We start from the raw sequence: 26,500 nt of genomic DNA, 5'->3' as shown, positions 1-26,500 counted from the left end.
CTTCTGCAGCTCTGAGCTCCTGTACATGGGGTGGGTGGGGTGGGGCGTCCCACCCCCAACTCAGTCTGCCGGCTGCCTTTCTCACATCTTGCGTGGTTTACTCTCTGCCCTCGGCGTGGTCCTCTCTGTCACACAGTTCATCCCATGGGGAAGCAGGGCAACATTTGTCATTTTCTCTCGGCTTCTCACTTTTCGGATTCTCCCCGCGTCAGTACCCATGCTAATAGTTTTCCTCTTCTGCCCAGCACTTAATAACACTTGCTGCCTTTACATTTTCCAAACAAGAAGGAGTTAACGTAATGGTGGTGAAATGCCTCAAAACTAAGCACGAACAGCAAACGTGAGAGGCACGCACACTGTGACAGAGGCAGCCCAGATGACACAGGAGGGCGTTAAGGACCTCAGGGCAGCCGATGAGACTCAATTTCCCTCTGGCGTGTAGCTTTGTTCACATTTGTGAAAGTTTGGAGGTAGAAAGTTCACAAGGAGAGGAGCTTTTATCAGTTGTTTTTAAAATGCAGCTGGCCCTCGAACCCTCCTTCCCAGCCCTGCCTGGTTTCCACCACAGTCGGGGTTCAGTATTTAACAAGCTTCTAGAGCTGGAGGCTTGGGGGTGAGGGCTAAGCTGGGCTGCCTGCACCGTGGATCCTGCAGCGCTGTCTACCTTGTACGATGCTGGTTTGTTCTTTGGGTGTGCTTTTTCCTCTCTTTCCTTTATCCTCATTTTCCTGAATCTCTTTTAACTTTCCTTCTATGTGCAAGAAATAAGCACACTATAATAAAGCAGCCAATTGCCCCCCAGGACTGGCATTGGGGCAGATGACACACCAACCAGGAATTGGGTTTGGTGTGGTTTTTGACATTCATCTCATGTCAGTAAGCAGTTGTCTGGGATGGGAGGTGTGGGTGGGGCAGGCTGATGAATAGCAATAATTGTATCTATTTATTTTGGGCTGCACTGGGTCTTCATTGCTGCCTGCAGCTTCTCACTGCAGTGGCTTTTGTTGTGAGTGTAGACTCTAGAGTGCAGGCTCAGTAGTTGTGGCTCATGGATTTAGCTGCCCGTGGCATGTGGGATCTTCCTGGACCAGGGATCAAACCTGTGTCCCCTGCATTGGCAGGCAGATTCTTAACCACTGGACCATCAGGGAAGTCCCGATGAGTAGCAATAATAGTAGACCTTTATTTTCTACATTGGAGCTTTCTATGCAGGGTCTATCAGCCTTACAACATTCCTATAATATGGGAAAGAAGGAACTTGAGTCCTGAAAAGTGAAGCACCTTCACTCATTCATTCATTCATTTATTCACAAAGTGCCTACTCTGTGTCAGCTACTGGCAGAGAACTAACATTCAGCCCAACTCTTTTGGTTTCCACTAATTGATGCTTCCTTGACCTTGGGCCTCCAAGAACTTACCTTCCACCAAGGACACCCACATGTCAACATTTCAGTGCAACTCACAATAGCATTAAACACACGCCATGAGGTATGAGGGTTCAGAGCAAGAAACAGTTCTAAGGAGATCTGAGAGGCACACAGAGGAGGCGGCGTTCCCACAGAGGGTTGCATGGAGTCCAGGCGCAAGGGGAGAAGGGCTGTGATGTGTTCAGGAAGAGGCGTGCTCTAGGTGGGGAGCATTTGTGGGGCTCAAGGGGCTGCCTGGGAACTCATGATGTATTACTAATGGGAGCTTGAGCTCTTCAGCCCCTCCTGGAAGGATGGCACCTTAGAGGGCCACGTCCATACTCTGTCAAACCCACAGACCCAGAACGCCTGCCCCTCTGAACCAAGGCTGAAGGCAGAAGGGCTTGCATCATCAGCCATCTATAATAGCCCATTCTCTCCCGCACTCTCTCTCCAGCAGAGGCTGTGAGGCTATTTTGGCTGCTTACCCACCCCCTTCCTTCCCTCACCCCCCATCCTTGCCCTGAAAGGTGTTCCACCTGGGCTTCTACACCCATGGAATCATTGCGTGCAATCATCTATTCATTCCACATCCACCAAGCCATGCTGTGCAGGGCACTGGGGATAAGCTGGTGCTTATCCCATCCTCAGGGAGCACATGCTTGAACAGGGGAACGTGTCAAAGGCAAATGCATACGGTGGTGTGCAAGGAGCCCAGGGGCTCTGCCGTGTGTACAAGGGGCGTCCAGCCCGTCCCAAGTGGTTCCTGCAGAGTGTTCAGTGGAAGTGAAAGCTGAGCTACAACTGAAGACAGGATGTTAGTGGAGGGGGCAGATGGGGTGGGAATCATCCCCGGTGGATGGGGGGAGGGGGCTTCCTGGGCAGAGACCCCAAGGAGAAGGAGAGAACTGGGGAAGGCTATGTGGTTCTGAGCAGATGGACTAAGGTGAGCGGCAGGGGACAGCTGGACACGTGGGCAGTACCCTCATCAGGAAAAGGCTCATGGAAGTTACAAAGGAGTTCGGCTTTCATCCCCACGGCAGCACAAAGCCACAGCGGGGTTTAAGAGGAGTGGTGACATCAGAGTGCCCCTACTGTGCGAGGTCTAAAAAGTCATCTGGCCAAGTCCTCATTCTGCACAAAGAAGCCAGAGCTGGGAGATGGGAAGCAAGGGTCCAGGATCTCTTGGCTGAAGTGGTCAGGACACAGCCTCCTGATGCAGAGCTCAGCGCTCACTACTCTGGGTGCAGTCTAACTGCATGTTAAGGGGTGATCTGAAGGCGCACGAGGAAAAGGGCATTTGCCCACCTTGCATTGCTCGGGTGAGAGGAGGGCCTTGTTCCCCGGGGTAGAGGGGTGCCATCCCACACAGCACACATGCCCAGTGTGCTACATGTTCCCTAGTGATCCCTGTGCCCCAATCGCCTGGAGCATCTGCTTCTGCAGCCTGAGCTGTTCTGCTCACCTATGGCTGTGGCCAGGAGCCCTGGTACCCACCCCCCAATCTCTGTTCCTGGGCAGCCCCGGAGCCCAGGCTTCGGGACAGCTCATGGTCCAGGCCGGCCAGGACTGGGGAGTTCACGCTTTGTTAAGCATTTCCTGTCACTGCCTCATGAATTATTTAGTAAATGAAGATTAATTTTGCAATAATAAGGAAAGCCTCGAGGGGATGGGCAGTGGGGAAGAAACAGTGCTGGCATGCCCAAGATGAAAGCCCAGGCCCCGGAGGCCAGGATGGCTGGGCGGGATCTTACGCCAATGTGCTCTGAGCCCATGGGCCTCTCCCAGGCCTGGTCCAGGGAGCTGGTGGGGTGGCTCCGGCAAGCGGCACAGGAGCTGGATGCAATACCCGCATTGTGAAGAGGCAGAGGCAGAAGCGGGGCAGGAATGCTTGCCCTCTCCAAGTTCTAGAGAGTTCTGGAAATAGCCTCAGCTAGGAGTCAACAGGCTGAGTTCTAATTCTGGCTTTCCCACTAGTAAACTGGGTGTCCTCAATTTTCTTCAGTGTAAAGAGGATTAGTGGTCCTTGCCCTGTCCGCTTCATGGGGCCGTGTGCGTATCAGATGAGAGGACCAATAGAAGGTATTGAGAGGATGACAGTGGAGACAGGGACTCTGATGATGACAAGGCTGCTTCTCACCAGCTTGGACCATCACTTCACCCCTCTGGGCTTCTTTGTGTACTGCACAGAGTTATCATGTTGATTAAATGAGATACTCTATTAAAACATCTACCACTGTGCCTGGCATGAAGCAGATGCTCAACAGCCAGCAGCTGTGTTAGAACTATTAGAATTTCCATCATCAGCATCATCCTCATCGCTAATAGAATGCAGTCTTCTCCAGCCCCTGACTTCTTCAATATGTCCCTGGTCAGAGTGGTCCCTCCTCCCTTCCAAGAAGAGGCCGACTTCAGCCCCTCCTCTGCTCATTCTGCCTGCCCGCCCTACCCTGCTCCCAACAGCCAGACCTGTTCACTTGGGGAACTGGCCTCAGGAGCTCTGACCTGGGCTGCAGCTTCCTTGAGCTTAGGGCAGACCCTTCCCCTATCCCAACCCTACACCCCAGCTCCTGCTAACCTGGCTCTGACTCACCCCGGCCAACCCACGCATCTCTGCACCTGAATAGCACCCTCATGTGGCCTTTGACCTTGCTCAGGTCTGTAGGCTGGTCCTATCTCTCTCTGCCCGTCTTCAGCCCGGCCTCCTCCTTACCTTGCATTTCTCCAGGGCACCTGGACCTGGTGTAGTGGGTCCTGATGGCAGCTTCTCAGCTTGTTCACAGCTGAATGGCCACTGCTCCTTCTGTTGACCCCACAGCACCCAGTGCTGCCCTGAGCCTGAGACACTGATCAGAGCTGACTCCCCATTCCCCTCCTCTCTGCCTTTTTTCCCCCTCTCTCCTCTGATTCCACCCAACCAGGACTTCTCAACCTCGTCACTGTTGACATCTTGGACCTGATCACCTTTTGTTGAGGGGCTGCCCTGTGCTTGTGGGGTGTTTAGTAGCATCCCTGGCCTCTACCTACCAGATGCCAATGACAACTCCCCCTACCCAGTTGTGACAACCAAAACGTCTCCAAACACTGCTCCTGTCCCCTGAGGGGCAGTCACCCCTGCCCCACCATGGGAACCACCGTCCTAGGCCTTTCCCCCCTTAGTCCCTAATGCTGTCTCCCTGGGGATTGTCCCCTCTGGCCTTCTCCTCACCTCAGAGCCACGCCCCCTCCCCTCCCACTGCCACCACCAACACTTTACACCCCGGACTGGACTAAACTCCTTCTCTAGCTAGAGCCACTGCTCTTTCCTCCAGTTGCCTAAAACCAGGCCACCCCAGATGGAGACAGCAGATGCAGATTGCACATAGGAAAATGCTTTGTTGGAGCCTGGGGCCTATCCCTTGTTTTCTGCTCAGACGAAAGGGAGGAAGATGGACTGGGGCTCTGGGAAGCTGAAGCTCCACTCCCCCTTGACTTCTGCTGCACCCAACCCCTCTGTTGACACTGGGGCCTGGAATTGAGGGGAGGGGTGGCAGGGGGGAGCAGAGAGTGGGACTGGGACTACAGGCCCAGAGGGGCCTGGTTTCCTCCAGGACAGGAAGCCTGAGCCAGTTCCGTGCTCTGCAAAGGTACAGAAGGGAGCAAGGTCAAGCCTTTTCCCCGGAAGCCAGGGATCCCGAGTCCATGTCTGTCCCAGGGAAGCAGCCTGCAATGGCAGGAGCACTTGCAGCCTCACCCAGGAGGTCCCTTCTGTCTCCTTTCAGAGCCTCCTCTGCCAAACTCAGTCTCTGCACTTGCTTCCCCAGGTCCCCATGGCACTTGACCTCCCATCCGTGACACTTGACCCTAACTAGAGTTTCTAGGGAACATTTTCACTTCTTTTAGTGTTACCACGAAGGCCTCCAAAGAAATCATCATGCCTGTTTTAAAGGATCCCTCATCCAAGGTCTAGTCCAGCTTCTAGCCCACCTGGTCCTGTCTAGACTGGCCCTTCCCTGCATCCATGTGCAGGAAAGACAATGCTCCCCTCTTACTGGGGAGATGCCAACATGTCACCTCTTTATCAGCACTCTCTTCCCCACAAAACCAATTTAACCCAACAAAAGTGGATCAGCATCACAGCTAAGAAGATGCAGGTAAATGGACTGTTAAGTTCTAGGTGGATGGCTGCAAAATGATGCCAACACTTCCTCCAGTGCATGTAAATCCTGCTGGACAAGTTTATTTCTCAGAGCACTTGACCTTCCCTTGGAGGCAGAGGACATGAGCACATCCATCTCTTCAGCTCCCGTCCTTCATGCGGGCACACAGGTGGTGTGGCTGCAGTGCCAGGCAGAGTCCCTGCTACATGGGCTCTGGAGCCAAGCAGGATCTCATGTAGGGCATGTTGATAGGATCTTGTTGTCTCTAGCTTTTCTCCATGTCCCCTCTACCTACTTCCTCTTGGACCCACTAGTAGGGCCAAGTTGGAGGATGGGAGAGACTGGGCAGAGACTGGACTTTGATGACTGTGAGCTTGGAAAGGAAAAAGTCTGGTTCTCTCTCACTCACCCCCCAGTCCCTAGCCTCTCTCTCTCTCCCCTTCCCTCTCCCTCCCTCTCCTTCTCCCTCGCCTTCTCTCCTCTGTAGACACAGCCCAATTCATCCTTCTAAAGCACTTTTCCCATCCTACACACCACCACCCAGAAACCTTCAGATGAGCCCAGACTCCTTGCCCTGGCCTTCAAAGGCTCTGCCTTCCAGCCCTCCCCTGTCAACCCCCTGGACCTCCTGTAGCCCCCAGTTTACCCCTCAGCTCCGTGCACAGGTTTTTTGTCCGTAAACCTCCCACGGGAGCTAAGGACAATCCTGCTCCCCCAGCTTCCTTCAAGGGTCACAGAGCACCTGTGAGCCCGGCCTCGTGCTTATCACTTGTAACTTTTAGTCTCGTGTAACTGACATGACGTGCCTGAGTTGGGTCCCACGATGAACCCTCTTTGACTCATTGGAAACTAGCACAAAGGCCTTGGAAACTGGCCTAAGTGACATCAGTAAGGGACAGAGTCAGGTCTTGGCCCCAGACTGCAGTCTCCTCGCTCCCTCCTCCCCTTCATCCCCCTTCCCCTCCCCCTTCCCTGCCCGACTCCTGCAAAGGCTTGAGCCGGCTTCCTGCTGCTGCCCTCTCCGGGTTCCCTGCTGCCGTCCTCCACACTTTTGCCAGAGAGCTTTTCATGAATCAGAGTGGATCATGGTGGTTCAGCTGACAGGTGTGCAGCACTGACTGTGTGCCTGGCTCCTGAGCCCCCAACCACGACGACACTGTCTCCTCAGCAGCCCCTCCACGCAGAGGCTACAAGGCAAGCTCTTGACACTCTGGCCCCATCATGTCATCGCCCCCTGCTCTGCCCTGATTCCCAGAGGCCCCCAGCCCTGTCATGCCTTATGCCTTCACCCCCACACTGGGAAGCAGGACCCCCCACACCAGGAGACAGACATCCCACACCCCTCTGAAGAGGTGTCCTTCAGACCCCAGCTCAATGGTGACCTTGTCTCTGACAGAGCGGTCACTTGGTCCTCTGGGTTCCCTAGAGCCTCAGGCCAGCCCTCTCAGGGAACCGTTTCTATGGGTCTGAATCCTCCTCATCCAGTTGTGAGCCCCTGGAAATCACGAAGGTGCTGGTCCACACATCTTAGCCATCACCTGCCTTGAAACACTAAGGGTCCAGACCTGAATAGATCTTGCCCTTCAAGGAGCTCACTATCTAAAGGGGAGAGAACACGAAAATAGCCCCTCGAGAAAAGTGATGAATCCCATGAGAGAGCTGGGCATGGAGTGCTAGCGCAGTCTGGACAAAAGGTAACTCACCCATCCAGGGCAGTGCCCAACCTGAATGCAGAAGGCCATGGAGGATGCCTTTGGGCCAATAAAGGAGGCCATTCGGAAGGAAGGGCTTGCAGAGGCCCTGAGGGGCACAAAGGCACAGGGCCAGACGTTTCCAGGAGATATAGAGTCCCATCATGTCAGAGTAGCTGGAGCAGGAAGACGATAGTACAAGAGGCTGGAGGGGTGGAAGCAGCCAGAGGCAATGAGCTTCAGAAACTGCCTCCGTTAGGATGGCATTTGGCTGCATGTAACAAGAAGTCATCAGCAATGGCTCAGCCAAGTTGGAGAGCTGTTTTTCTCATCTACCAGAGTCTGGGAGTAGGCAGCTCAGGGCTGGCCCAGTTGCTAAGAAACCAGACTTCTTTTCCCTTCCTGCTTTGCCACCCTCATGACTACCAGACAGCCTCTGTGCTTCTGAGCCACATATCCATCTTTTTAGCAAGAAAAGAAATGAGGAAGGGCAAAGGCTGAAAGGTGTGTGCCAGCAGAATCCGTCCTTTTGTTATTATTTTTCATTACACTAGAATGCGCATAACATAAAATCTGCCATCTGCATCATTTGTAAGTGCGGTGGTATTAAGTGCATTCACATTGTTGTGCTTCCATCTTCTAAACAGTAATGTTTAAGTTCCGTTTCAGTTTGCCAAACTGAAATTCTGCATTAAGCAACAACTCCCCATTTTCCTCTGCCCTTGCAGTCCAAGGGACTCTCAAGGGTCTTCTCCAACACCACAGTTCAAAAGCATCACTTCTTCAGCGCTCAGCTTTCTTTATCATCCAACTCTCACATCCATACGTGACCACTGGAAAAACCATAGCTTTGACTATAAGGACCTTTGTCAGCATCTTTGTATCTGTCCCTAATTCATCACAGCACCAGGTATATAATAAGTGCTCCATAAATGTTGAATGTTCCCCTGACTTCTCTATATCTATCTACACCCCACACATCCTTTAGCACCTACTGAGAGTCCTGAGTCCTCCAGGAAGCCCTCCATCCTCCATGGCTTTTTGTCGGGCCCTTCTTGCTGTGCCCTTGGGTCTTTGTGGGAATGAGGGAGACACCCTGACTTGAATTGTTTTCATTGCTCCATGGATGTGACGTCTCCTTCTCACCTGGATGCCAAGCTTCTTAAGGATCAGGACTCTGTCCTTGACCTCACTCTTTGTTTCCCCAGGCCAGCCCGGGAGAATTCTGAGTGCGTCATGGGCCCTTAATACACAGATACTAAGTTTGTGCCAAATGAAGTCCCTTGTGAGTGTCTAGTCAAAGACAAGGCCATGGAGTGATCTCCTGGCAGCAGAAATGACTGGATTTGAAACTAAAGTTTCAAGCCCTGGCTTCCTACTTGCACCTCCTTACCTCCAGTAAGACACTTAACCTTGTTATCTCGACTTCAGAATGACCCTAACAGTCACCTCTATTCGTGTAAATCATTCACAGATTGCAAGGTTCTCTTGTCCACGTTGTCCTCTTAATCCTGACAAGGACCCTGTGAAGTAGGTAGGGCAGGGTTTAGGCTTCTCTGGTGGCTCAGAAGGTAAAACGTCTGTCTGCAATGCAGGAGACCCAGGTTCGATCACTGGGTTGGGAAGATCCCCTGGAAAAGGAAATGGCAGCCCACTCCAGTATTCTTGCCTGGAAAATCCCACGGACGGCAGGGCCTGGTAGGCTACTGTCCATGGGGTCGCAAAGAGTCAGACACAACTGAGCGACTTCACTTCATTTCATACTCAAGATGAGAAAATGATTGTTCAGAGAGGTTAAGTGATTTGCCCAAAAGCGTAAGCTATTAAGTGCCAGCATCTGAGCCCTGTAGTTCCCTCTCTGCCTCTCTCACAGAGGCAGAATGGGGGAGAGAAGTGAGAAGCTGGACAGAAACACGCTTGGCAAACCCAAGGTGTTCTTTGCTCGATCAGCAGCTGCATAGACAGGGATGGTCCTCTTTGACCCACAGGAGATGCAGCAAGATGGAGATTTGGTCAAAGAAAGAGGATTGAGAGGCTGCTTTTCTCCAGGCAGCTGTTGTTGTTTGGTCACTCAGTTGTGTCCAGCTCTTTGCAACCCCATGGACTGCAGCACGCCAGGCTTCCCTGTCCTTCACTCTCTCCCACAGTTTGCTCAAACCCATGTCCATTCAATCAGTGATGGCATCCAACCATCTCGTCCTCTGTCGTCCCCTTCTCCTCCTGCCCTCAATCTTTCCCAGCATCAGGGTCTTTTCCAGTGAGTCAGCTCTTCGTATCAGATGGCCAAACTATTGGGCACTTATGGGTTCAGACAACTGGCAGGGCAGGGAGGGTATTCCCAGCAGGGACTTAGCTGTCAGGGAGGGGGCTTCCCCTGGCCCCCAGGGCAGAGATGGAGCAGAGTTCTCTTTCCCCAGATGCCTGCCTCTCACAGGCCTTCTTCCCTGGAACCTGCGTCTCTATAACCACAGCTCTCCTTCCTTCTCCAGGGCTCAGCCCCCATCACACTCTCCCTACCTCGCATTCCCCTTCTTGCTCCCTCCTTTCGAAAAGCATAATGAGTTTGATAAGAAATTGTCTTGTTAACAGGATTAGCCACGGAAATCTCTCGTCCCCTCCCATTCATTCTGTAATGCTCCTGTCTCATGTCCTGTAATTTTCTGCTGGTATCAGAGGCCTCGGACCACCTCAGGAATATTCATTTCTACTTGTTCTTTGATCGTGTGACTGCTGATATGCCAGGACACCCCCCACAGCCGCTGGGCCGCCGAGGCCTTGTGAAATTACACCGAGGCCCTCACTGGCTCACTCCCTCCAGAGCCAGCGGCTTTCAGATTTTCTGCTGCTGTGACCCACCCCCTCCCACCCCAACTCCTTCCCACCTCAGCTGCCAGTTCTGGGGTCGGGATTACCTTTAGCTTAAAGACCAAGGAGGCAGATGTTTCTGAAGCTTTGTTTTAGTTGCCAAGTCGTGTCCTACTTTTTTGCAACCTTGTGGACTATAGCCTGCCAGCCTCCTCTGTTCATGGGGTTTCTCAGGCAAGAATACGGGATTCCATTCCCTTCTCCAGGGGATCTTCCTGACCTAGAGATCGAACCCAGTCTCCTGCATTGGCAGGCGGGTTCTTTACCACTGAGCCAACAGCCCATGCTGGAGCTTACCTGGCAGAAGAGTGCAAGATGAGTGCCCCAGCCCCATTGCCTTCTTTCTACCCCTCCCCCTACATAAATCCCTCAGAAGATCCTAGAAAAGGAGAATACAGAAGTGTTCAGTACAGTGGATGACAGTATCAAGCTTTGAACCTGGGTTCACTTCCTGGGTCTGTGGCACAATTTCCGCAGCCTTTCTGAGCCTCAGTTTTCTCACCTGTACATTGGGAATGACGATGCTTGTCTGTAACACACGGAGTATAGTACCTGATACACAGTAGGAACTCAATTCATGCTCTTCTTCTTCTCTGCTCTTTCAAGACAGGAATGCTACTGAGGGTGGGGCATACTTGGGATTGACCAAGAAATTATTGTTTCGGCTTTGACTCACATCCCCAGACTCTTTTCTAGTACCAATTCCTTCTGACCTTTGTCCTCCCAAATTTCTTTCTCTTTACACACTTTCAGGGACTAGTGCAGAGGAATCTTGATGGCCCCTTCAACATTAATTAAAAGAAAGTGCAGCATGTATGGAGAAGGTGATGGCACCCTACTCCAGTACTCTTGCCTGGCAAATCCCATGGACAGAGGAGCCTGGTAGGCTGCAGTCCATGGGGTTGCTAAGAGTTGGACACAACTGAGCGACTTCACTTTCACTTTTCACTTTCATGCATTGGAGAAGGAAATGGCAACCCACTCCAGTGTTCTTGCCTGGAGAATCCCAGGGACGGGGGAGCCTGGTGGGCTGCCGTCTATGGGGTCGCACAGAGTCGGACACGACTGAAGCAACTTAGCAGCAGCAGCAGCAGCATATAAGGTGAATCCGAAGGAAAGATAGTGGGAGAAGAAAGGAATTGCCTGTCCTGTGCCCCTAAACCATGGTTGAGAGCAAAGCAGAGGGTCAGGCTAGGCAGAAAGCCCGCCTCTGCATCAGTAAGCGATTTTCAGGGAGAGGCAGAGGCACAGGGGGGCGGTGCCAGGAGGATGTAACCTACCCAGGAGGTAGAGAGGAAATCACTGGAGTTGGAAGAGGGGTGACTAGAGCTAAATCTAGGTTAATTCGGAAACAATTTTGTGATCGATTACACAGAAAGTGCCAGAGAGCGAGAGGTGGGAAATTGCACCTATGTGGGGAATGAGCTCAGAATTCTGATTGTGTGGGGAAGCCAAGCAGTTGGCACCACTCTGAGCAAGGTGGGTGTAGCAGTGCATGCCCAGGGGAGCTGGCAGGGCCAGAGCTGTGCTGAGAGGCCTTGGGTGTAGCCAGAGCCAGTGTCACACTCGGAAGATACACACACCAGGAGCGTAGCCCTCCCCGTGTGCCTGGCCAAGGGGGAAGCGTTCACCTTGTTTATTTCTCATTTCTCGTTCAATGTTTGTATGTCCCTGAAAGATGGCTGTGGTCAGCAGCTCATGTCAGTAACAGACCTACCCCCCCGATGGAAATCCCATAGCAGGGTCTGAGGTGTCTGTCCTCAAGGAGCTGTGGAGTCAGACAAGCTGGGTTCAAATCCCAGTTATGTTGTTTTCCAGCTGAGTGACTTGGGCAAGTTTCTGCATCTCTATGAGCCCACTCTCCTCATCTGTAAAATGGGAATGCTACTGCTGCTCTTGGGATTAAACTGGAGCCAGGCATGTGAACCATCTAACACCCTGACTTGGCACGCAATGAAAGTCCTTAAATGAGAAGTACCTCCCGACCACCCTCCCCTTTTCCTCCCCCCATGTGTTGCCACCAAGGAAGATGCCACTGATGCATTATTTAAATCAACAACAAAAAGCAAGTGTCTGGTGGAAGCTGGGTAAGGGGTACAGATCTTACAAATTAGGGGAGGAAGAGATGAGAGAGGGCTAGATGGGGGAGAGGAGGTTCCTAGGTACATAGGATGTAATTTAGAGCCCAGAGGTGCTGAGATTGCATGGCTCTGGGGGAAAGTGAATGCGCCGGAAGAGTTGGGGCAAGTGCTTCTGTGTTAACATCACTTCTTTGAGACAGACTTGTTTTGAGAACTGATGAGATACAAATGTGGATGGGACTGTGAGCATTTCTACCTTTCCTGATAAGCTGGCATCACTGGTGTGTCACAGAGTCACGTTGATTAGCCTGTAAATAATAAAAACAGATGTTCAAAATAGCAAAACTGCCTAGGGAACAATCTAGAACCACCAACATGAGTGGTCACTCCAAGCTCCCAAGTGGGTTGAAGTAGACGATAGATGGATCTCCCTTCCCTGGAAGCTGGGTAGTCATAGCAATGAGAGCTATTGCTTATTTGAACTTTCACCATGCAGGCACCAGTTAGGTGCTTTAATCCTTGCAACAGCTCCAACTCTGTGTGACTGGAACTATCATTGGCAGAATTTTAGAGAAGAATAAATGGAATCAGAGGGGTCAGGTATGTTGTGAAGATCACACGGATGGAGCCAAAGTTTGGCTGACTTCAGAGCCTAAGTACTTACCATGGGGAAAAGAAGGCTGAGACTCATGTGCTCGCGCCATTCATCATTCATTCACTCAACAGATATTTTTTTGAGCATCACCACGTGCAGGTTGTTGTCCACAAAACTGAGCAGTCCCTGCCTTCATGGAGGTCATGGTCTCATTCATGAACACACCCTGGGCCAGGCCTGGGCAGTGCCAGGGCCTGGAAGGCAGAGGTGAACAACCTGCCAGCCGCTCTCAGCCTTGGGGGCTCTGACCGCTCATCGTGGGAGCATCGTCTCTGCAGCGTGTGACACTGAAGGCCTCTGAAGCAGGTCTGGGGGCGGAAAGGTGGTGAGTCTGGAGGCAAAGACAGGAAGGACAGAAGGATGGTCTCCACTGCTGTGCAGGGCCCCTGGAGCCACATAAGATGACTTCGAGAGGCCATGGTACTGTGTCCCTTTTAGCCACACCCCCTTCTGGGACACTGTCAGACCAGCTTTCTCATCCCCTTCGTCACCAAACAGAGCCCCAGGGAAGGAACAGGACAAGGGGAGGCATGAGCTTCTGTGGGGCACTATCTCTGCTGCAGACCAGAGGCCTCACAGGCCCCGGTGTCCTCAGCACCACCTTGTGGACGAGGGGCTGAGGCTGAGGGTCCCTCTCTGGGCCCTGCAGGTACTAAGTGGCAGGGCGGCTCTCCCACCTGCAGGTCTGCGCTCTGCCAGGTGTGTATTTGCAGCCCTAGCCCAGAGGTACTGGGGGTTCAGAAGAGTGATGCATGCGCTCTTTAAGGCACCTGCAATCTACTGGGGGTACAAGAATGATCCTGCGGAGCAGGTGGGAACATCCAAATGGGAAACTAGAGGCCCTTCTGGGTCCCAGGGTGCAGCCCCAGAATCTGAGTCTGCAGAAGGGGAGACGGTCTGCACTAGCTGGACTCTCTAGGGGCCTTCTAGAAGAAGGAGGGCTTGAGAAGGACCTCGCTGAGTGCAGGGGAGTGGATGGCCCTCCATGCAGAAAGGGACCAGTGGGAATGCCCGTGGTGCCAGGATGCATCAGAGCAAAAGCACAGCTTTGGGTTCAGATAGCTCTGCTTTGTGATTTGGGGCTAGTTGCTTTGAACCCTCTGATTCTCAGTGTCTTCATCTTTTTGAGAAGAAAAATCCTCTGCCACAGTAAGGCGAGATGAAAGGAGAAAGCCCCCAGCACAGTGCGTTTTCCTTCCCATTGTTTTGAGCCTTTACCCCAGAGCCGGGATGGAATCACAGCAGCAGCCAGGACCCACCCTGCCCTGCCCTCAACCAGCTTGCAGTCTTGGGACAGTGCCAGGTCTTGAGCGACAAGTGTTCAGGGAAGAGGACAGGAGACGGAAGACAGGTGGGAGCGTCTTCTTGTGGAAGGGAGTGTGAGCTGAGCTCTGGGGGATGGGGGCAGCGGGAACTTTGGGAAGGAGGTGAGAGAAGTGTTCTGAGCAGCAGCAAAGCACAGGGAGGAGGCAGAAGCCGGGCACTGTGGAGGACAGTGGAAGGCCGTGGTGGCTGGAGCTGGGGCCAGGGCCAGAGGTGGAACGAAGGAGGGCCAGAGGAAGGATGGCGGGCCTCTGCCGCCCTGTTAAGCATTTGGGTCTTCATCCTAAGAAAAATGGGAAGCCACAGGATGATTTTCAGTGAGGTCAGATGCTATAGTGAAGGGGAGTAAATTAGGTGAGACCACCAGTGGGCATGGACACATAGTAGGCAGGCCCTTGATCCATAGTAGGCCATTTATGGTACACCCAGTGTATGTGCTATGGGGCAAGCCCGAGCTCTGGGGAGGCGGTGGGGAGCAGGGAGCAAGGCCCTGGGGTCAGAATGGATCTCCTGTGTCTGACGCTTCAGAGCCAACCAGGGTGAAAGAAAAATGCCAGCTACTCTGCGGCTCATGGGGATTCTGGGTGTGGGTGGCCATTCAGAGGGAGGGACAGCGGGGTGAGGGTCTTGAAGATGAGCATGGAGGTTGATGGAGGCAGGGAGACGGTGACCATCCCTCCCCGCTCCTGCAGGCGACAGCCTGGCTACTGGGGTTCTGTCGAAGCAAGGCAGCCTTCCCAAATTGTAATAACAGTTATTTCTATTACACCATGAGCATCTGCCACAGGGCGCAAGGAGCTGCGTAACCCCCGCAGTGGGCACCATAAAAGTGGGGGTGGGGGCTCCAGGGGGAGGGTTGGAGGCCACTGCTCCCCGGCTGGGCTCCACCATGTGCGGCAGGAGGAGGGCTGAGAAGAAAGAGGCTTATTTCAGCACCCTGTTATTATGGCATCTTGTTTCCATAGTTTGTTCAACAAACCTCTCTCCCTCTCCGTCTCCCCCCACCGCTCGCCTCTTTTTTTTTCATCTTCCTCTCTCAGCAAATCCATTTAAATGCAATTCTATTCTTAAAGCGCCCCTCTCATGCATGTCTAATGAATGTCAGGGAAATGCTATTACAATGGGGCCGAGGAGGATCCGATCGGCAGTGTGTGTACAAGTCATTTGAAAGGAAGCCTGGGAGCGCTCCAGTTTTATTACAGCATAATTAGAAATAAAATCTTGTTGCAATAGGAGAATGAGAGATGTGTGCTAATCCTGTGGTGCAGGGAGATAGGGCTGTGTTTAGAGGAAAGGACTCAGGCAGAGAGAGAAGCTAGCCCCTGGCCCTCTCCAGTTTCCCCTCCCCGAGACTCTCCATCCGCGCTCCCACTGTGGTAACCCCAGCTCCCTGGGCGCTGCTCTAGACACAGCACAGACCCCCTTCTAGATCTCCGCTACCCAGAGAGGTCAGTCAGCAGGCTCCTGGGGAGCTGAGCCTGGTCTTCCTGGAAATTTACATTCTCCCAGCTATGAGAGGCCAGTTGTGGGCAGTTGGGAGGTGCTAGGAATGGTTGGCTTGGGGTCTGAGACCTCAATCAAGTTCTGGGCTTGCTCCTCTTATGAGAGTTATACGTTCATTTATTCATTCAATCGTTCAGACCTTCAGTAATCACTGACCTTTTGTGTGCCAGGTACTGTGCTGGACATGTTCATTGACGTTTTTCACTCTCCTAGGAAACAGGTTCAGAGAGATTCTGTGACTCATCCAGCATCATTCAGCTTGAGAGAGGAGCACAGTTCCAACCCTGCATCTCACTCAGGCCAGACTTTCTCTGCTCCATCATGCTGTCAGCTTGCCGGGTCCTCCCGAGACTTCAGACACCTGTCCCCACAGGAACCCCATCTCCTATAGAGCCCCGAAGGCAGAGCTGAAGATGGGGATCTGGCTGATCCCTTTTCCTCCTCCTCCTCGTTTCGCTCAGTCGTGTCTGACTCTTTGCGACCCCGTGGACTGTAGCCCACCAGGCTCCTCTGTCCATGGGATTCTCCAGGCAAAAATAACAGAGTGGGTTGCGGTTTCCTTCTCCAGCTGATCCCTCCTATGGGGCAGAAACAGGCACCACCCCTTAGTTCCACATCTTCTTCCCTGACCACTTGCCATCTCTTCTCAGAGGTGGCGGTGGTAGAGGAGGGGCAGAGGCTGTTCCCACAGGCCCCTGGGGACACATGTGGGAGGTGGTGCCACTTGGAACCTGTCATGCTAGCCCCCTGCCCAGCCTGGCATCGTGGCTTTGGAGATGAATACAAGATCATGGTGCCTTCCCAAGTACCTGAGAGCCCCTGTGCCAGAAAGCAGTCACCTGTCACCTGTCCCTCAGAGGTTGTTAAGTTGCATACCAAAGGCCCCACCCTCCTTCCATCCAGGCTCCCTACGACCCAGATATGTTCAGTCTGCCTGATTTCAGTTCTGTGGGGAAAGAGCAGTGGGTCTGGAGACAGGAGACCTCTTCCGACAGCTCTACTCTGACCCAGACTGGCTGTGTGACCCTCTCTCAGCTCCCTCGGATGCCCCATGCAGCCGCGGGTCAGGCTGAATGGTTGATGCCGAGTGTGGACAAGGCTCCCTGAGTGATCGCAGCCCCATTCCCTACTCTGGCGCCCCGCCCACCTCATCCCTCCCTCTGCTCTCGGCGCCCTGAGGGGTCTGGGGACCAGTCTCTCCCCACCTCTCACGCTCTCACTCTCTGACCCAGCCTGTGAGATCCACCTGATGCCCGTCAGGACCAGCTCGTCCCTGTCCTCCTCCCCATTCCTGCCCTCCAGTCCTCACCCTGGTGTCTTATGGAGCACGACCCAACTCCAGAATCTTAGCAATGAGGGTCCTCAGGGAATAGCATGTCAGGAGGAGGAGTACATTCATCTTCTAGGGCTTCCATGACAAAATACCAGACCAGGTGGCTGAAGCAACAGAAAAGTAGTTCTCATAGCTCTGGATGCTGGAAGTCCAAGTTCGCAATACTGGGCCCTCTCTCCTTGGCTTTGAGACGGTCACCCTCCCCCACATGGTCCGCCCTCTGTGCCCTCACATCCCTGGCATCTCTTCTTCCTATCAGGACGCCTGTCATATTGTATTAGGGACCCTTATGACAGCATTTAAACTCAGTTCCCTCTTTAAAGGCCTAATCTCCCAAAACAGTCCCACTGTGGGGTAAGGCTTCAACAGGGGAATTTTGCGGGGACACAAATCAGTCCACAACTGGGCGGATCTAGGACTTAAAGCAGGCCAGCCAGAGCCAGGACTTGACTCCAGACTCCCCCGTAGCATCTCCACTATGCTGTAGCTCTCTTCCTGGGGTCTCGGGTGATGGGATTACATCCTGGGGTCCAAGTGTGCAAGGAAAGCAGAGGAGGCAGAACCGGGCCTTGGCTTCCTTTGGGCTTTCCAAACCCAGGCTGGCAGGTTCCCCCAGGGCCCTCACCATCAGCAGGAATCACAAAGGAATGAGAGGAGGGTGCTTCGCAGAGTCAGCCTCAAATAGGTGCCCGTAGGCTGCCCTGGTGCCGGGCCCCCAACAGGGCTAACCCTGCCAGCCCTGAAGAACTGATCACCCCCACCCACCTGCCCTGGGAGGAGAGAGCGGTCCTGCCACTGGGGTGAGTCATCTCCTTAGTCTCAAGAACCACCCATAGGCTCCAAGCAGCAGGAGGACCCCACTGTTTTGTAAATCTCTATTGGACAGAGCAGGAACTGGTAACCTGTATTGACTGCAGGTTTTTTTTGGGGGGTTGGGGGGGAGTGGGAGTTCCCTGGGGGCCAAATGAGGCATCCTGAGGCCACCCTGGGAAACTCTGGGCTTGACAGATTGTCTCTTCTCACACAAGAGAACCAAAGAGACCAAAGCCTGATCTCAGAGAAAAGCTTCATACATCCCTCCTGCCTCTCTCCCCCTACTCCACACCTCCCCTTGCTTCCTGGGACCTTCCTTGTCAGGGTCGCCCACCCCCAGCTTCTCTCTACTGCCAGGACTTATTCATTCAACACAATGCCTGCACAAATACCTACACCCCACAGATGTGTCATGGACACATATGCCCTGTGCTTTTACATGCTTCATATTATGCAACAACATGAAGTATGTTATTACTTCTTATGGTAATAGCCTCTCCTTACATGTGTACAGTGCAGTACAGGTCACAAAGCCCTTTCATGGCCATCATCACGTGGACACTACAAAAGAACCCTGTGAGCCCAGAGACACCAGGGGTGAGGGTCCCCAGTTTGGAGATGAGAGATCAGAATCCCAGAAACATTAAGGGGTTTTCCTAAATCCACACATTGGTAGGTTGGTAGGTCTCAAATCTCCCATTTCTGACTCCAAACACAGTGCTCCATACACCCACTGTAGCACAGGCTCCTCCTGAGCTGCTGCATGGGGCTTCCCTGGTGGCTCCCACCTGCAGATGCTGAAGACGTGGAGTCGATCCCTGGGGAAGATCCCCTGAAGGAGGAAATGGCAACCCACTCCAGTACTCTTGCCTGGAGAATCCCCATGGACACAGGAGCCTGGCGGGCTACGGTCCATGGGGTCACAAAGAGTCAGACACGACTGAACGACAACAAGCTGCTACAGGTCCCTGGACACAAGGTTCCTTTCTCAAAGGCCCAGCTCTGGAAGCCTCTAAGATGCAGCAGACTGAACTCACCCCAAGGCAGGAGAGACGGAGTCACTCAGGGCAGTTCAGTTCTTGAGCCCACCTGTTTGCAGAGGGGCGGGGTGCCACGCTGCCACCATGGCTGTATTACGTTACCTCGTCTGACTGTCGGCCCCTGGGACTCTCATGTGGTTCCATCCTGGAACAGCGAGCTCTGTTAGTGGGCGAGGGCAGCGTTTCTGCTCCAGTCTCCTAAGGAGGAGGCAGGTCTTGATCAGGGACGGATAGTGGGGGTTGAGCTTCAGGCCAGCTAGAGAGGAGGTGTCCTTGTCCCTCCCTCTCCCTGGGCCTAGCCTCCGTGGGTCCCCACGTGTTTTAGGAGCTCCTAGGCAGTGTAGAGTCACCCCCTGGGTTGGGGGCTGACCCTGAAGATGAGTCAGCCAAGGTGTACACTCCAGATTGCCCAGCTCTGGTCACTGTTTATCTCCTTTTTTTTTTTTTTTTTTTTTAGCTCAGTCTGGTTTTAGTGTCTCAGCTTGGAGCTAGGGGACTGAGACAAGGATCAGTGGCCTCACGGGCGAGCAGCGGCCCAAATCATTGCAGTGTGGCAGCAGGGGTTAGAGGGGGAAGAGACCCCAGGGTGGGAGGGACCTCAGCGCAGGACCCAGGCCTGAGGTGCAGCAGTCTCAGCCCATTGGGCATGCCTGCTCTGCTGCAGGATTCATTCAGTCAGCACATGCTAACTGAGCATCTAGTGAGCCAGGCACGTTCTGGAGTTGGATGCTAAAATAACTCCTTCTCTCAACACCATGTGCTCTGAAGACAAGAATTTTGATAAAGGGGTCAGGCAAGGCCTCTCCAAGGAGCTGGCATTTCAGCTGAGACTGAATGGGACGGGGTGTGAGTCAAGGAAAGAGCATGCCATTTCTACCCCAAAAGGCCTGGGGGTAGAAATGAGCACATGCACACTGATTTGACTTGAAAAACCACTGTAACAGATGATGTTCAAGAGGTCTCACTACTCAGCTTTCTTTAAGCTAAGAATTTTTAAATTGCTAGGAGGAAGGAAACTTAAAGAGTATCAGTTTATTTCCCTCACTTAATACTTACATCTTCTTTGCAGTATCTCAGTGCTTCTTCAGCCTCTACTGAATTACCTCTGGTGACAAGACACTCACTACCTATCAAACACACTCATTCCAGTTCTTCATAATCTTGACTTTTAACATGTTAATTGTGGTAAAATACATGTAATGTAAAATTTTACATCTTAACCATTTTAAGTGTTCAGTAGCGTTTCAGCTTAAAGTTCACTAATGTTTAACATCACCGATGAGAAGGTTGGATGGTAACACTGATTCAATGGACATGGACTTGGGCAAACTCCAGGAGTTAGTGAGGGACAGGGAGGCCTGGCTTGCTGCAATCCATGGGGTTCCAAAGAGTTGGACACGACTTGGTGGCTGAACAACAGCAATAAACACGTTAAACAACTCATTCCACCCTCTGTCTAGCCCTTGGCAACCACCATTCTCTCTGTGTCGGGGAATCTCACTATTGTAGGTACCTCTTATAAGTAGGGTTGTACTGTATTTGTCCCTTTGTGTCTGGTTTATTTCACTTACATGATGTCCTCAAGGTTCGTCTGTGTTACAGCAATGTGACAGAATTTCCTTCCTTTTTAAAGGCTGAGTAATATTCCATTGTATGTATAGACCTCATTTTCTTTATCCATTCACCCATCAATGGACACTTGTCTTGCTTCCTTCTCTTGGCTATTGTGAGTAATGCTGCTATGAACAGGGGTAAACAGGTATCTTTTCAACACCCTGCTTTCAATTCTTTTGGATATATTCCCAGAAGTGGAATTGCTGGATCATATAGTAATTCTATTTTTAATTTTTTTAAGGAATTACCATACCATTAAATCTTGACTTTTGAATGTTCACAAATAGTTATTTTTGAAGGTCTAATTGAGTAGAGGAAATGATTAGCAGTGGTAAGAGGTTTTCCAGACATAGAAACACTCAGAAATGGGAGTGGGCTAGTCTGGGAAGGCTTCCTGGAGGAGGCAAATTTAGAGCTGGGAGCTGGTTTTTCTGAGTCGCACATGAGGATTAAACAACGGTAGAATTTGGGGAAGTTTCTTTCATTTATTCACTCATGTATTTATTCATTGCATTCTGGGGATATTTATCAAGGGTCTATTTTGCAACCAACACTGCTTTCGCACTGAATGAAATGGGAAACTATTGGAGGGCTTTAAGCAAAGGAGCTGCGTGAATCTGACTGAGGCTTTAAAGCATCACTCTGGCGGCCTGCTGGGAACAGATGGAGTGGGAGCAGAAGCAGGGAGGCCAGTAAAGAAGCTGCTGTCCTGCTCCATCTCCTCCTTTGCTCTAGAGGCTGGGTGGGATCTGTCCAGTTCACACCTTCCAGCAAACCCTCACCACCCCCGCTCCTCTGCCTAGGACCCTCTCCCTACCAACTCACGCCTCCCGAGAGCAGGGAGAGAGAGGGGCCCACCATTGCAGAGGGCAGATTTTTCTCCCCCAGCCTTCAAGGGCCGCCAGGAGCCCTGAGGTTTCTGAGCATTACCTCTCTGTGATTACTACAGCTCCAGGGAGTCTCCAAGGCCCAGCTCTCTGACCTCTTGGAAAAAGACAGAAAAGTTGCTGTCAGCTCAGTTATCACTTGTGTCCAGGGCCTCTGAATGGCCAAGAAGGGCCTCCTTTAGTTCCAGGTTCCTGGGAGGAAGGGGGAGACTGCAAGAAACCTGGCCATGGGAGGGGGCAGAGAGCCCCCAACAGTGGCCAGCCCTCCATCTCTTGAGATGGAGCCACTTGTGCTGACATTTAACGAGTACCACCCAAGTGCTGGAGACGGTCCCATGCAGTAACTCATCTTTCATCTAGTTCTTCCAATACTTCCAACAACTGTGTGACCTAAGTCCTATTATTTATTATCTGCATTTTCCTGAAGCAGAAATGGGACTCAGAGAAGTCTGGTGTGATATAGAGACATCCACTGTCAGAGTGAAGGGCCTTACAGTTTAGTTAATCCAGTGGTTCTCCACCCTGGCTTCACATTACATCACCCAGAAAGCTTTTTAAAAATACCAATTTCCAGGCCACACCCCTAGAGATTCTGAGTTTAATTTTAAAAGCTCCTTAGATGATTCTAATATACAAACATAGTTAAAAACACATATCTCCTCCACCTTTTCCCTCTTTGTACGGGTGGGGAAGCTGAGGGCCTGAGAGAGGACTGGACTTCCCTCGGGTCACCCTGCATCCATTTCCCAGGGCTGCCTAAACAAATGACCACAAAGGGGTGGCTTAAAGCCACAGAGATTCACTGTGTCACGATTCTGGAGGCCAAAAGTCCAAGATCAAGGTGTGGGCAGGGCCCTGCTCCCTCTGCAGGCTCACAGAGGTGGGGGTGGTGGGGGGGCGGGCAGTGAGGAATCTTTTCTTGCCTCTTGTCTGGTTTCTGGGGTCACTGGCAATCCTTGGCTTTTTTTTTTTTTTTTGACCATGCCACCCAACATATGGGATCTTAGTTCCCCAACCAGATATCAAACCCATACATTGGAAGCATGGAGGCTTAACCACTGGACCACCAGGGAAGTCCGGTCCTTGGTTTTCTCTGCTCATGGTTACATCACTGCAATCTCCACCTCCGTCTTCACAGGCCTTCTCCCTGTATGTCCCTGCCTATGTCCAAAGTTCCCTCTTCTTATAAGGACATCAGTCATACTGGATTTGGGATTGACCTTATTCCATTATGATCTCATTTTAACTTGATTCTGTTTGCATTCACAAGCTCTGTATGGACACTTTTGTGGGGGACACTATTCCACCCAGGATATGCCTCCTCATTAGTGGTGGAGCTAGGGTGCAAATTCAGTCTCCTAAGTCTCAGTCCTGGGCTTGTCCCCAATGCTGGGTGTCTTGGCCCCTCTTTATCTTCCTCTTCTCACTAATGGCTTCCATTGAGCCCCCTCCACACCCTTTACCAGCCCCCATTACTAAAGGCTCAAGCTTCCCTGGTAGAAGGACATTCTTCTAACTGTGGAATCCCAGAGGGCAGAAGCCAAATTCAGGACTTCCCCGTGGAACCCAGTTGAGCACACAGGGATGCTCCATGGAGACTTGATAAATGGAGCCAAACTATCGAATGGATGAGTGTGCCTTTGTGAGGAAGTGAAGACCCTTCCAATAGAAGCAATCAAGCAGAGGCTGGCTAAATGTATGTCTCTATAAGAGGTGCTGTTATTCTGGGAGAGTCAGCGTAGCACAGAGCTTTAGAGGAATGTAGAAAGTAGACTAATGGTCTAGGCGCTACACCTTATTTGCTGTGTGACTGTGGGTGGTTTATTTAACCTCTCTGTGCTTTGGTTAGTAACAACAATAATATCCATTCCAAAGGAGTGTGGGGATTAAATGAGATAATGTTCATAAAGTCCTTGGCCTAACATGTAATGGGTGCTCCATAAACCAGATCACCAGGAGAAAGGATAGTAGAGTATTCAAGTAATAATAGAAAGAAAAGGATTCATTAACCACGCACAGCACTCCCTGGTCTTGGGTGTGTTCACAGACGATACTGCAGACTTTGAGATGTGACAGACAGGCAGCGCCAAAGGCAGAGTCCACACTGCAGCACAGTTCCATGCCCTCGTCCTAGAGCCTAAGGGAAAATGACCCTCCGTGAGCACACTCTTGACATTTAGAGTACAACAGTTGTTGTCACTCTGACTTGACCACTAAATGTCATTAGCACAACCCTAAGTTTTGGTAACAACCAAAAATGCTCCCAGACACACATGTCCAAGTGGCCTCAGGGTGGAGGCCAGACATGGTGGTCCTGCCTACCACTCCATCTTTCCTCCAGCTGGACGCAGCCTACCCCAAGGAGGAGAAACCAAGACGTTGGGATGATAATGGCTCCTCTCCCCAATCCAAGGACAGGTGGTCCCACTGGGCTGCAGAGGATGAGCTGCCAGACTGCCAGGGCAGCCCCCTGGAGCCAGCCTCGGAGGCTAGCTGTGTTTGGAGTCCCGGACCCTCTGAACCCCCCACCAGGGGACTGTGCCTCCTCCCCCTCCACACCGAATGCCTCTCACTCCACAGGCCCCCTTCTCCATCCTTCCCCAGCAGGGCCCATCATCTGATTCTCATCAAACATGCAGAACTGATGTCGCACACGTCCCCCCAGTGGGGATTAACATAATACCCCTGATTTCTCCTTCCCCTCTTACTCGCCATGCATCCCCCTGACTGTAGCCTGCCTTTGTTTCAGGAGGAGCGATACACTGTATCTGGAAATGTTACTGCAATTAAATATGCACAAGAAGGGGGGAAGGGAGGGGGAAAATGAGGACAATGAAGGATGTGAAACATCAGATGCAGCAGCTGCTTGTTGCTATAGAAACCTCAGATCCCCACCACCATCACCACAGCACCCCTCCCCAACTTAAAATTCCTCAGGGCCAAGTGCACCATTGCTGGTGTTGATCTGAGGATAACAGGGTCCTGGCTATCCAGGCTGGAGCACCTGTGGGCCACTAGGGCTGATTTTCGGGCGTTTCCTGTTTTTCCTCATCCCACCACCTCCAACCCTCGTACTTCTGATTGGCAGCAACACCCTCCAGTCGTCCTGCATTCCAGCCGCAGTTACATAATAAATTACAAGAGCGCTTCCACGTTTGACTTTGGGATGTCACAACATGGAGACAAAGCAGCAGGTGCAGAGTCTGGGTGGGGAGCCTGGCTTCCTCCATGCTTCCTGCGGGTCCTCTGACTGCTGGCAGCAGAGCCGGCTCCTTCCTGCCTCCTTTTCTTTTTTTACCCACAGTGCTGAGTGGGGGTCTACACGGCATGGTCTTCGTGTTGGAGGGGGCAGGGCGGGGGTCCACAAACTCCAGGCAGCCTTCCAGCTGGCCAAGTGTTCCTCTAAGGAAATCCAACAAGATGCTACTCGGTGGGGATCTGCATGAAGTCCCGGACCCAGACCCACTTAGCCAAGAGTGTCCAAGAGTGGAGAGAAGGAAGGTAGCCTAGGTATAGCTTGTGGACACATGACAAGGACCTTTAAATCAGAGTATGAAGCAGTAGTAAAATTGATCTTTCCCCTCATCCCTACTCAATTCCCCCTGAAAAGTTAATGCAGCTTAGGTGGGTAGTTGGTAGCCCTGCTCTATTCTGCCCTGCTCAGATAAGCTGTTTGTTAGACCCCACCCTCAGCAAAATGTCTGGCACCTAGCAGGTCTGCTGTTCAGTCTCTAAATCGTGTCTGACTCTTTGTGACCCCTTGGACTGTAGTTCGCCAGGCTCTTCTGTCCATGGTATTTCCCAGCAAGCATACTGGGGTGGGCTGCCATTTCCTTCTCCAGGAGGCCTAGTCATGTACAAAGATATATGGAAGGGAGAGGAGAAGAGAAGGGGGGGTGGGGGAAGTGGGAAAGAGGGAGGAAAAATTAAGAAATTTGTAGATAAACCAAAGTTTATTAAGAAGCCAGAGATCAACTAGATTGAAGAAGCTGTTTGAAACCCTACTATATAACAATTAAAAAAATATAATCCTTAAGACTCATGAAAAGTCAAACAGCCTGATTGCTGCCTTCCAGTGTGTGAGGGAGTGTATCAGTCACATGACTTTAGGCTGCTCTGTAGGGCCCCAATGAGTAGAAACCAGGACCCATGGAGACCAGTTGTGACCAAGGAAGATCTTTCTCAAAGTCAGCACCGTCAACTTTGCAGTGGGTCACTGAATGAGGTAGTGAGTTCCCCAGCCCTGGAGGTATTCACATGAAAGCCAGAGAAGCTTTGTCAAAGATGCAGTCAAATGCATTCAGCTTTTCAACCCTGCAGATCTACAGGTTTCGTTGTTGGAAAATGTCCTTTCAGGAGGTCCCTGTCCATGGTGCTGAGATCTTGGGCTTTTGCTTGGCAGGATGAGACACCACAGAATACTAACTGGAGAGTGTCAGAGCTCTTGACTGAGAGGGCTCACTCAGCCCCCAGGTGGGAGGAAGCAGACCTCAAATAACAGGATTTGAAGTGGATGGGGCTCCCCAAAATGTTTCCTTGTGAAAGCCTGGCAGTCTGGTATTAGCAAGTCCTTTGTCTGAGGTCAGCATTACCCTCTCTCCAGCAGCTTTCTTGTAAGTCATCATCACTGTCCTGATTCTGATGCCCCCTCTGGTGGAAATGGCAGCCTGGGCTCTTCTGTGTCTGCCTGGGGAAGCAGCTATGCCCTCAGAGAGCAAGGCTGAGGGACCCTAGGTTAGCCTCTCCATCTCAATCTGGCTGGATCTTGGGTGGGAGACCATAAGCTTAGAGAGTCCCAAAGCCAAATACAAGCCTTTCCCCAACCTTGAGTCCATATTCTCCCCATTTTAAAATCAGCCCTAAAAAAAAAGCAAAAAAAAAAAACAAAAAAAAACAGCCATAACTAGCTCAAGTTCAGGGTTTGCCTTAGGATCTTGGATGAGGAAATCCACTCTACCTTGCAGTAGAGTCTTATAATCAGCCAGATGGGTGAAACTACTCTGTCCTTTCCACTTCCCAGCCAAGTCACGGCAGTGAGACTACAGAGAGGACAGGGAAAGTAAAACAGTGCAAGCGCCTTTGCCTTGCATGATGGGGACTTCCCCAGTGGTCCACTGGCTAAGACTCTGTGTTCCCAATGCAAGGGGCCT

General features: G+C 51.9%; 1 protein-coding gene across 1 annotated transcript in view; it reads left to right on the top strand.

The window, feature by feature from the left end:
• DSCAML1 (DS cell adhesion molecule like 1) overlaps nucleotides 1-26,500 on the top strand; it is a 365,157-nt gene that overhangs the window by 238,950 nt on the left and 99,707 nt on the right. The window lies entirely within an intron of this gene.

The sequence above is a fragment of the Bos javanicus genome, chromosome 15 (assembly GCF_032452875.1).
Source record: "Bos javanicus breed banteng chromosome 15, ARS-OSU_banteng_1.0, whole genome shotgun sequence".
NCBI classification, from domain to species: domain Eukaryota; kingdom Metazoa; phylum Chordata; class Mammalia; order Artiodactyla; family Bovidae; genus Bos; species Bos javanicus.
Note: the sequence above shows the minus strand (reverse complement) of the source record. Positions and strands in the feature narration are given on the sequence as shown.